Source organism: Bombus vancouverensis, chromosome 7 (assembly GCF_051014615.1).
Source record: "Bombus vancouverensis nearcticus chromosome 7, iyBomVanc1_principal, whole genome shotgun sequence".
Classification (NCBI taxonomy): Eukaryota; Metazoa; Arthropoda; class Insecta; order Hymenoptera; family Apidae; genus Bombus; species Bombus vancouverensis.
In genome coordinates, this window is record NC_134917.1 from 4,928,089 (window position 1) to 4,938,292 (window position 10,204).

Consider the following 10,204-nt stretch of genomic DNA (forward strand, 5'->3'; position numbering starts at 1 on the left):
GGAGGTGTAACACTGTTCGTCGAATAATACAGATAGCGAAAACCTAAAAAGAAAAAGGGAAAATTATTATGTGTACTCCAATTATTGTTTGAATATACAACATGTCGATTCAATAAATAATTAAAAGAGGGGAAGTGAAAGTTACCTTGTAAACAAGTAATCATCATACAAGAAGGTCTACATGCAAAATAGGTTATGGCTCCCTGCTTGCGGAACACCATGTACCAGCTGAAAATAAACGAACGAATTAACTTCAATTGCCTTAATGCAAAGAGCAGCATCGCTAAATGTTATAACGGTGCTGTGGAGGCGTGGCACTGTTCGTCGAATGACACAGATAGCGGAAACTTGGAAAAAGAAAAGAAGTTTATTACGAGTGTTCCAATTACTGTTTGAATGTAAAACGTGTTAGTTCAACGAATAACGAAAACAGTGAAAGTGCAACTTACCTCGTGAACAATCAATCACCATACAAGGAAGTGTACATGCATGGATTTCGCAGATTAACAAGAAGAAATAAAATAGCTGATAAATATAGAAAGTGGTTAGAAAATAATTAAGATAGATTAATTGAGAGTTAGTAATAAATATAACCGGAGTAAAAGGATATTTTATTATGTATTAATCTACGTAGTATTGTTATATTATTATATCTAACATGTAGAAATGGATTTTGTACGCATATATGTATATAATTCCAATCCAAGTAGTATTCATAATATTTATTTTCACTGATAACAAGTACGTAAAACCTAAAATAAAACAAAGGTATTAACAATAAAAAAAAAACAAAAAAAAAAGAAAAAGGGGAAGAAGAAAAAAAAAGAAGAAGAAAAAGGAAAGAAAAAAATATAATATATATAAATATAAAATTTTCTTTTTCTATAAAAGGTTATTCCTATTTCTGATAAACTCGAGAAATGAAAACATTGTACCATGATACACTGACGCAAAGATACACCACACAGAAGAAACTAATAGAGAACGCTTTAAGCTTGGCAAACTTACCGCCCGACGAATTTGCATACACCATAACCAAAACCCAGGACACATGGCTTTGATTGTTATTTAATAAGGTTTTGGGTTTATAAAATAACGATTCACTTAGATTCGTTTTCTCCAATATATTTCAGTCTTATAACACGTCTTACCACACAGGAATCTCCAAGTCAATAGAACAACGTGGTCGACTTCTAAGACAAAAGAGCGTCGTTAGAAGTCGTACCAACTTAGCTTGTAGTAAGCAGCGATCGTACCAACTTAACATTTCTCAACACTCCCCTTTGATCGCTAGTTTCTACAAGCCCCATAGCTTTGGTAAATTGCTGAGTCTTAATCCTATTTAGGCCTTTGGTGAGAATGTCAGCCACATTCTCAGGACTAGGTACATAAGTATAATCTAGTATCCCCCTCGATACGCAGTTCTTAACGTAAAAGTAACGCACTTGGACGTGCTTAGAACTCTCAGCAACTATTTCGTCCTTTGACCATGAAATAGCTCCGATATTATCGCAGAATATCTTGCAGGGGCGAGGGCAATATGACAGTTGACCCAATTCCTTTAACAGTAAAGAAATCCACACTGTTTCCCTTGCTGCTTCCTGCATTGCCACAAATTCCGCTTCGCACGTCGATTGAGCTATAATCGGTTGTTTTTTGGATAGCCAGGATATCGCACCACCAGCGAGTATGAACACATACCCGCTCCTGGATTTCCTGTCTACCGTACAACCCGCAAAATCCGAGTCGCAAAACACCTTCAGATGTTGCCCGGTCCTTTGGTATACTAACTTCAAGTCTTTGGTCTTTAGTAAATATCTGAATACCCGCTTCACTGCTTTCCAATCGGATACAGTCGGATTCGCGAATCTTTGGCTTAGTTTCCCTATTGCACACGCAACATCAGGACGACTTACAGTAGCTACATACATTATGTGCCCCACAGCTTGTTCATATAATTTACTGTCGAAAGGCTCATCACGTTCAATATCAAAACCAGCCTCACATTCTCTAGCTAGCGGTGTCGACACTCCCACCACCCCAACCTCACGAGTAATGTCAAACAGATCCAGCATTTGACCTATCTGTACAGATTGATCGAATACTACAGTGGTGCTGTTTGGCTTACTCAGGTGGATGGACAGAAATTGAGTGTCTACACCTAGCATTCTAACATCTAATTTGTCCTTAATCCTAGTTTTGAATATCTCAATCCACTCATTCGTCCCAAACACAAGGATGTCGTCCACATACACAGCTACAATAAATTTTTTAGACGCATCCACATACACACATGGACCACTCACTCATGGGTTCAGACTCATACCTCTTAAAATGCTATTGATGTGTCTAAACCACATTCTTCCAGCTTGCTTCAGTCCATACAGGCTCTTTTTGAGCTTACACACAAATTTAGTTCTGTCTTTACCTGGAACTCTAAAGAGTTCTGGTTGCTCCATGTGTATATCCTCATCCAGAGGGTTGTTGAGATACGCACATTCCACATCGATGTGCTCGTAAACCCACTCATTTTCCGCACATAGAGCAAGCAGAATTCTTAGAGTTCTGCGTTTTGCTATTGGATTAAAGGTTTCTGAATAATCTACTCCAGGCCTCTGCCAGAATCCCCGAGCTACTAGCCTAGCCTTATACCTATCAGGGTCTCTCTTTATCACAAGCACCCACTTACAGTCTATAACGTTTTTATTTAAGGGTCTTTGCACAATGTCCCACACATCTTTACTTTTTAGATTGTCTAGTTCCTTCTTTATTGCATCAGTCCATTTTTGAGCGTCTGGCCCCCTCAGGGCTTCATACACATTCACAGGTACACACACGTTTTGAGTTTTACAAACAGTCGCAGTGTGAGCACAACAATCACATATTCTTGGTTTGTGTAGTCTTGCCGACCTCCTCGGCACAAACGGTACACTCACAGTATTCACTGGATTGTCCTCACACGTTAAACTGTCCATAAAGTAGTCGGTTTCCCCTTCGTCGTTTTCTCCGTCACTCTGTGTCTCGACGTCAGTTTGACCGGCTTCTCCCCTATGTTCAAAGGTTTCTACATCCCATATCCATTCCGAGGACTTATCCTTTATATGGTTAGTTTCCGCCTTAGCGCTCTTGTAGGGAAACGTGTTCTCCTCGAACCTGACATGACAGGATATTATCACCTTTTGGATCTTCGGTAGGTAAATTCTATAACCTTTGACCTGTCTGTCATATCCCACAAATATCCCCTCATCCGCTCTGCTCTCGAATTTTCCTCCGCTTGGACTCTTTAGATGCCAGACTCTGCATCCAAACACTCTCAGTCTGTTTATCTCCCCTTGGAGGTCACATCCCTTACCCTTCCATAATTCCAGTGGGATCTTGTCTCCGATGGCAGCGGATGGGCATAGGTTTCTTATGTGGCATGCCGTGTTCACAGCCTCCCCCCACAGATAGTCAGGGAGTCCAGATTGGATGAGTAAACATCTGGACATCTCGACCAGGGTTCTGTTCGCTCGTTCGGAGACCCCATTTTGTTCAGGGTTTCTAGGAACAGTTTTCCTGTGTAAGATGCCTTTCTCCTTCAGGTAGTTCTCGAAGTTTTCTCCTGTGTACTCACCCCCGTTATCTGTTTGAAGGGCACTTATCTTGGATTGGTGTAAAGCCTCCACCTCCGCCTGGTACTCCTTGAAGCACTTGAGTACTTCATTCTTCCTACTGATGATTCTGACGTTGACACATGTGGTGGGCTGTCTTCGGAAATGGTACTTTTGTCATTTTCCCTTTCACGCAGACCCCGCATGGTTCCTCATGTATCCTAGAGCCCTCCTTCACGTTCCTCACAGGGATCTTTCTCATCGCGTCCCCATGTAGATGACCTAACCTCTCATGCCATGACACGATACCTTTGTACGCCTTAGCTTCAATAACCTCGGCGTGGTCGTCATCATTTCCAGGTTCTTCTTGATCGTTCTCCATAGAAACGTTTGCTACATGCCTCTCAGGTGGTATTGTCTCTAGGTAGTACACGTTGTCTCCTACCTTTGAGTTAAATACCACATCCCCATCATCATGTGTGCCGACGGCCTCATCCTTCGTACACACTGTGGTGACGCCTTTCACTGCCAATTGTCTGATCGAGATTAGATTTACATCTAATTCAGGCACCCACAGGGCGTTCGACAAGGATAGACTCCACACGCCACAGGCTTTGGTCATCTTCACGACGATCGTGCCTTTTCCCTTGACTTCCAGGTACCCCTTACCAATCCGGATCTGTCCAGTCGCAGGCACGAAGTCCACGAACCGATACCTATCCGGGGTCATATGGTTTGAGGCTCCCGAGTCAAGATAGCTGATCCTGTCCCTTTCCACGTGGTTGATAGATGATAAAGCCAGTGTGGAGATAAGTCCCTTGGATCTCGGTTTATCTTCCGATCCTTTCTCCACTTTGTTTTCTGGGTCTTTCTCTTCCTTGTCTTCTTTTCCCTCATGGCAGTTGTACGATATGTGGCCTCGTTTTCCACATTTATAGCATTTTTTATCCTAAGGGTTTTTGTGCTTTTTCTTAGCGCCATCTTCATTTTGTTGGGGCTTGGTCTTCGATTGTTTGCAAGCCGCCATTGCACTGTTCTTCTCGGAGGGACCCATGGCCGCTTCCATTCTCCTTTCCTCAAGTAGGAGATCGGATTTCACGACCCTCGAGGTTAGATTCTTATCGAGTCTTACCGTCCTAAGATATGTCGTGTAGTTTGGGTCCGCCACGAGGCCGGCTAAGATGAAACACGCCATCATGTGGTCTTCGATTCTTAAACCTGCGTTTAATCCTAACTGGATTAATACCGCAATTACAATGCGCGTTCAAAGATAAAATTTTCTTTTTACTTAGTCGCGGCTCTCTTTTCTTGACCGAAAAACTAAAGACACCGAAGCGCAAAATACTATACAAAATTTCTAAAGATGAGCGCAATAACGAACGTAGTAACAATGAACACAAAGAGTGAACAAAATAATTATGAACCGTAATAACGAAGATCGCAATAATAATGAACAAAGAATAATGAACGGTAATAACAATGATCACTATAATAATGAGCGAAGAATAATGAACGAAGAATAATGAACGTAATAAGAATGTTCACCGGAATAGTAATGAGCAATGAACGTAATAAGAATGTTCACCAGAATAATAATGAGCAATGGACGTAATAAGAATGTTCACCGGAATAATAATGAGCCCTGCTCTACGTTGCTTTGCTTATTTATGCCATCCCCCACGGGGTGGTGGTCCGCTGGGGGTACGCTTATGATTGTTTTTGCGATTTTGATGTTTTTCCCTTTCTTGTTGTTTCCCTAGGTTTCGGTGATCGACGTTCGAACAATGTTTACGGAGGCATTTCCATCAGAGGTTCCTTATTATTATTATTTTTTTCCTTTTAAATGTCTTTTGTTTTTATGTATGATATATATATATATGATATCTATTTTATGTTTGTTAAATATATGTATTTTTAATTTTAATTTTTTCGCACAGATCGTATATCTTTCCGCAGTATTTTGCGACGTCCATATCGGGGTTTTTTCTATGGTACCCAGTTCCCGTATGCATAGGACAGTGTCCATCGACGTGGACCTTCCATGGACGTCCTCTAGCGCCTTCCAACAATCCCTCGCTGTCTTCAAGGATTTAATTTCTCCGATATATTCGGGGCGAATATGTCGGAAAAGATATGCACGTGCCATGTTATCCTTCCTCATGCATTCTGGGTCCAGCCTTTGCGCTTCCGTAAATCCTGGTTCTATTGCCTCCCAGCAACCCAGGAAAATTAGCGAGGCTTCCGTCATTGTCTTCCAATACTCGTAATTCCCCTTTCTTAGGACCGGCTTCATATCGCTGTCCACATCACTTACTTTGTCGTGATCGGCCATGGCGTGGTCTCTTCTCGGATTGTCTTAGAAAACACAAAAAACTCAAAAAAATAATACCGTTTTTCCCCGCAGTTTACTTCTCTGGGCCCATAACCTGTTATTTAATATGGTTTTGGGTTTATAAAATAACGATTCACTTAGATTCGTTTTCTCCAATATATTTCAGTCTTATAACACGTCTTACCACACAGGAATCTCCAAGTCAATAGAACAACGTGGTCGACTTCTAAGACAAAAGAGCGTCGTTAGAAGTCGTACCAACTTAGCTTGTAGTAAGCAGCGATCATACCAACTTAACATTTCTCAACATTGATCGCAGGGGAAGCGGTCCATATAGTCAAATGCATTCCGGTACAAGTAAAGGTACGACATACAACAAAATGCTACTCGGAACTACCCGTTTGGCAAAGGAATCGCACCACAGGAACTCCGCCCGGACGTGCGCCAAACGTGGCGATATTCAGCACCATCGTCGTTGGCCACGAGCGGAATGTATACCCAAAAGACCTCGATGCACTACGGGACCACGTCATGTTCCCGGCAGAAAATCTGCAGTCTTGAACGCATTGGCCAGAGGAGCAACAGGAAAAACAATCGTCCCTGGAACAGTAAACATCCTGGGAATGATGGACAAAACACATTAACGACAATAGCGAAAAATACCGTATCAAGCTTATGGACTGGTTTTATGGAATTTGGAACTGTCAGTGCAGCAATATTTGGAATACTCGCAATATTTAAACTAATCAAGACAATAATATATATAGCCGCACACGGATACCAGTTACGTGAAACTTACGAATGCGGAATCGCCCTATTAGGAGCAATATGCGACTCAGTCACCCACCCGCTACTATACCTCAAAAGAAGACGAAATATCGATGATCAAACAGCACAACCTCAAGGGATATCGATAACACCGGTAGTCACTCAACTACCAACGACATCTACGTCCGCCTTGAGCGAACTCAGAGATACCATCAGTCAAATTTCCTTTGGAAATTTGAACTCCAAGGGCGGGGATGTCACGTCCCGCGCTCCGCACGCGCCGTAACAAGAACAAGAAAACCATTCTATACAAAACACGCGAATAAGGATTTGAATGCACAAACGAACACACGGCACTACGAAACGAAAGGAAGGATTAACAAAACGAGGGCGATTAACGGATCCAACCAATAAACAAAATACATATACACACAATTCTAAATAAACCAGGAAATAAGAATAACTACAAAAGGGGAAAATAATTGAAACGCCAGGAATATATATATATATATATATATATATATATATATATATATATATACCATATATATAGGAAAAACGAGCGGCAGACGGAAAATTACTTCGATATTAAACAAAATTAAAGACCCGTCACTATAACTTTGCTGATGACATTTATGAGCAGCCATGTTAGATTTACACGCATCACGGCGACAGGAATATTAAGGATTAATGGAAGTCAGGCGCGAGAAATAAATCATGAAAACACATTGTTAACACTTTTCTTTAATAAAATCTGTGCGCAACTACATATGTAAAATATATATGTATAATCAATTAAAAAGGGGGAAATATAAAATTAAAATACATATATTTAACAACCATAAAATAGATATCACATTTAAAAAATATATAAATATATATATATATATCATACATAAAAACAAAAGACATTTAGAAGAAAAAAAATAATAATAATAAGGAACCTCTGATAGAAATGCCTCCGCAAACATTGTTCGAACGTCGATCTCCGAAACCTATTGAAACAACAAGAAGGGGAAAAATATCAAAATCGCAAAAACAATCATAAGCGTACCCCCAGCGGACCACCACCCCGTGGGGGATGGCATTATAAATAAGCAAAGCAACGTAGAGCAGGGCTCATTATTGTTATTCCGGTGAACATTCTTATTACGTCCATTGCTCATTATTATTCCGGTGAACATTCTTATTACGTCCATTGCTCATTATTATTCTGGTGAACATTCTTATTACGTTCATTGCTCATTATTATTCCGGTGAACATTCTTATTACGTTCATTATTCTTCGTTCATTATTCTTTGCTCATTATTATTCTGGTGAACATTCTTATTACATTATTCTTCGTTCATTATTTTTTGCTCATTATTATTCTGGTAAACATTCTTATTACGCTCATTATTCTTCGCTCATTATTATAGTGATCATTGTTATTACCGTTCATTATTCTTTGTTCATTATTATTGCGATCTTCGTTATTACGGTTCATAATTATTTTGTTCACTCTTTGAGTTCATTGTTACTACGTTCGTTATTGCGCTCATCTTTAGAAATTTTGTATAGTATTTTGCGCTTCGGTGTCTTTAGTTTTTCGGTCAAGAAAAGAGAGCCGCGACTAAGTAAAAAGAAAATTTTATCTTTGAACACGCATTGTAATTGCGGTATTAATCCAGTTAGTAAATTGTTCTGTCCCACCGCTGCCACCAAAAATATTTACTAACACTAATGTTACCTATTAGTTTATTGACATCGATCAAATTTTAAATTTAAATTTTACTGAAAAAAATTTTTTTTTGTTGAGTTTGAATTTAATCTGAAGGGAAATAAATTGAAATGGTATTATTGTGTATGTAATACTGATTTAGATTTCTAATTAATACGGTAGTTGCTGCCACCAGAAATAGTCTAAGGACTATTTCAAAATATCTTAATTTTATTATTTTTTGTTTAATTGGTAGCGTTAACTGACGCTTAATGCAACTGGTAAACGAATTTCACTTTTCGGCTAACCTGCTATGTGCAGGGATACTGTCACGGGAGAGGATTAAAGCTGGAAACAATAAATATTTGTCCTCGTTGAACGGATTTTTATTTGAATGTAGAATTGCTTAGATTATTACCTTTATATATATTTTATTAGCCGTGTTACGCCGGGCCTCTCTGCCTGGCCCAGGTCACATACCGCGGGCCAGACGGACACCAGATGTCCGCTTTTCCGTACGGCGTACCCTCAATAGCCTTAAGCACCCGTCATAAACCCGAGTCACTTGCCTGCTAAGGTCCTTCAAAACAAACAAACATCTGTGTCCGAAGAATTTCTAAAGACTATTGTCTACCACGGCGGGACAGGGGAAAGTTAGTTTTTCTCACGTACGCTGCAACTTTCCTCCCACTAACCACTTTCTCTCGAGGGCGGTTAAGACCCTTCGTTTAACCAATTAACAGCGACGCCTGTTTCCCTCACTCTCTTAACTAACATCGGCACCAACAAATCCGATGGTCCCGTGCGCTAGACACACCCATCCTTAGCTTTCCTCCGACACAGCATCGTCACTCAACTTCACTTCTTCTACATCGTTGGAAAAGTCAACTACTAAGTATACGCTAATGCCCAGCGGGGCAGTCTAAGCATAACGCGAGAGTCGGTCTCGGTATTGTCGAGCATACACTTCCTCTCCTAAATATCTTATAATGCTACGTCCACTAATACACTAAATCTAATTATAAGAGCCCTGCTCTAACGTACATATGCATCTTATCTTCGTGCAACAAGTTGTCAACTATTTATTTCTCTACATCAGTGTAATCTAAGTGTTGGAAATATATAATTTATAATTCTGTGAATCACAGTGTTATACAGCCTCAATCACCCCTATTATCTCAACGGAAATCAGGGGATCGATCAATTCGTGGTGTCGATTGTTATAATCGTAACGGGGATCTACGACCCCCGTTGACGTCTCTCCTCGCGATTACGTCTCCCCGCGATTGGTCGAAGAAACAAGGCGGATATATATATATTTTAGCGTTGCTGGATTGGATAGGAATGTGAGATTTTTCGTTATTTTATATAAATTTATTTTTACGTTTGACTGCTTCTTCTCTTTTAATTTCGCTGTAATAGTTTGCCGTTAGAACCGAAACTCAATTCATTTACTACGATGGATTCTCTTACCACGATTTTCTTGCCTTTTGAGTTTAATAATCGAGGATGATTCTAACGATCCTCTCTGTGTGGGACTCGTGTGATTTCGCAAGCCTTGCCCATAGACGGGTAGTATTTTACCAACAGTGGGAGGAGGAATGCGAGGATCGACGAGTGTTTTTTTGATAATCGAAAACACCGTTTGCACAAGCCAACACAGCGAACGATCCTTTGGTTAAATTTCCGAAGGGAAATTGTTCTGCTATTTCTCTCTTACAATCGCATGCACGATGGCAAGAATATCGATTATTAGCAATGCCAGCATTGCTCTTAATTTTCGATTGACCCCGACGATGTATTTAATAGTCCTT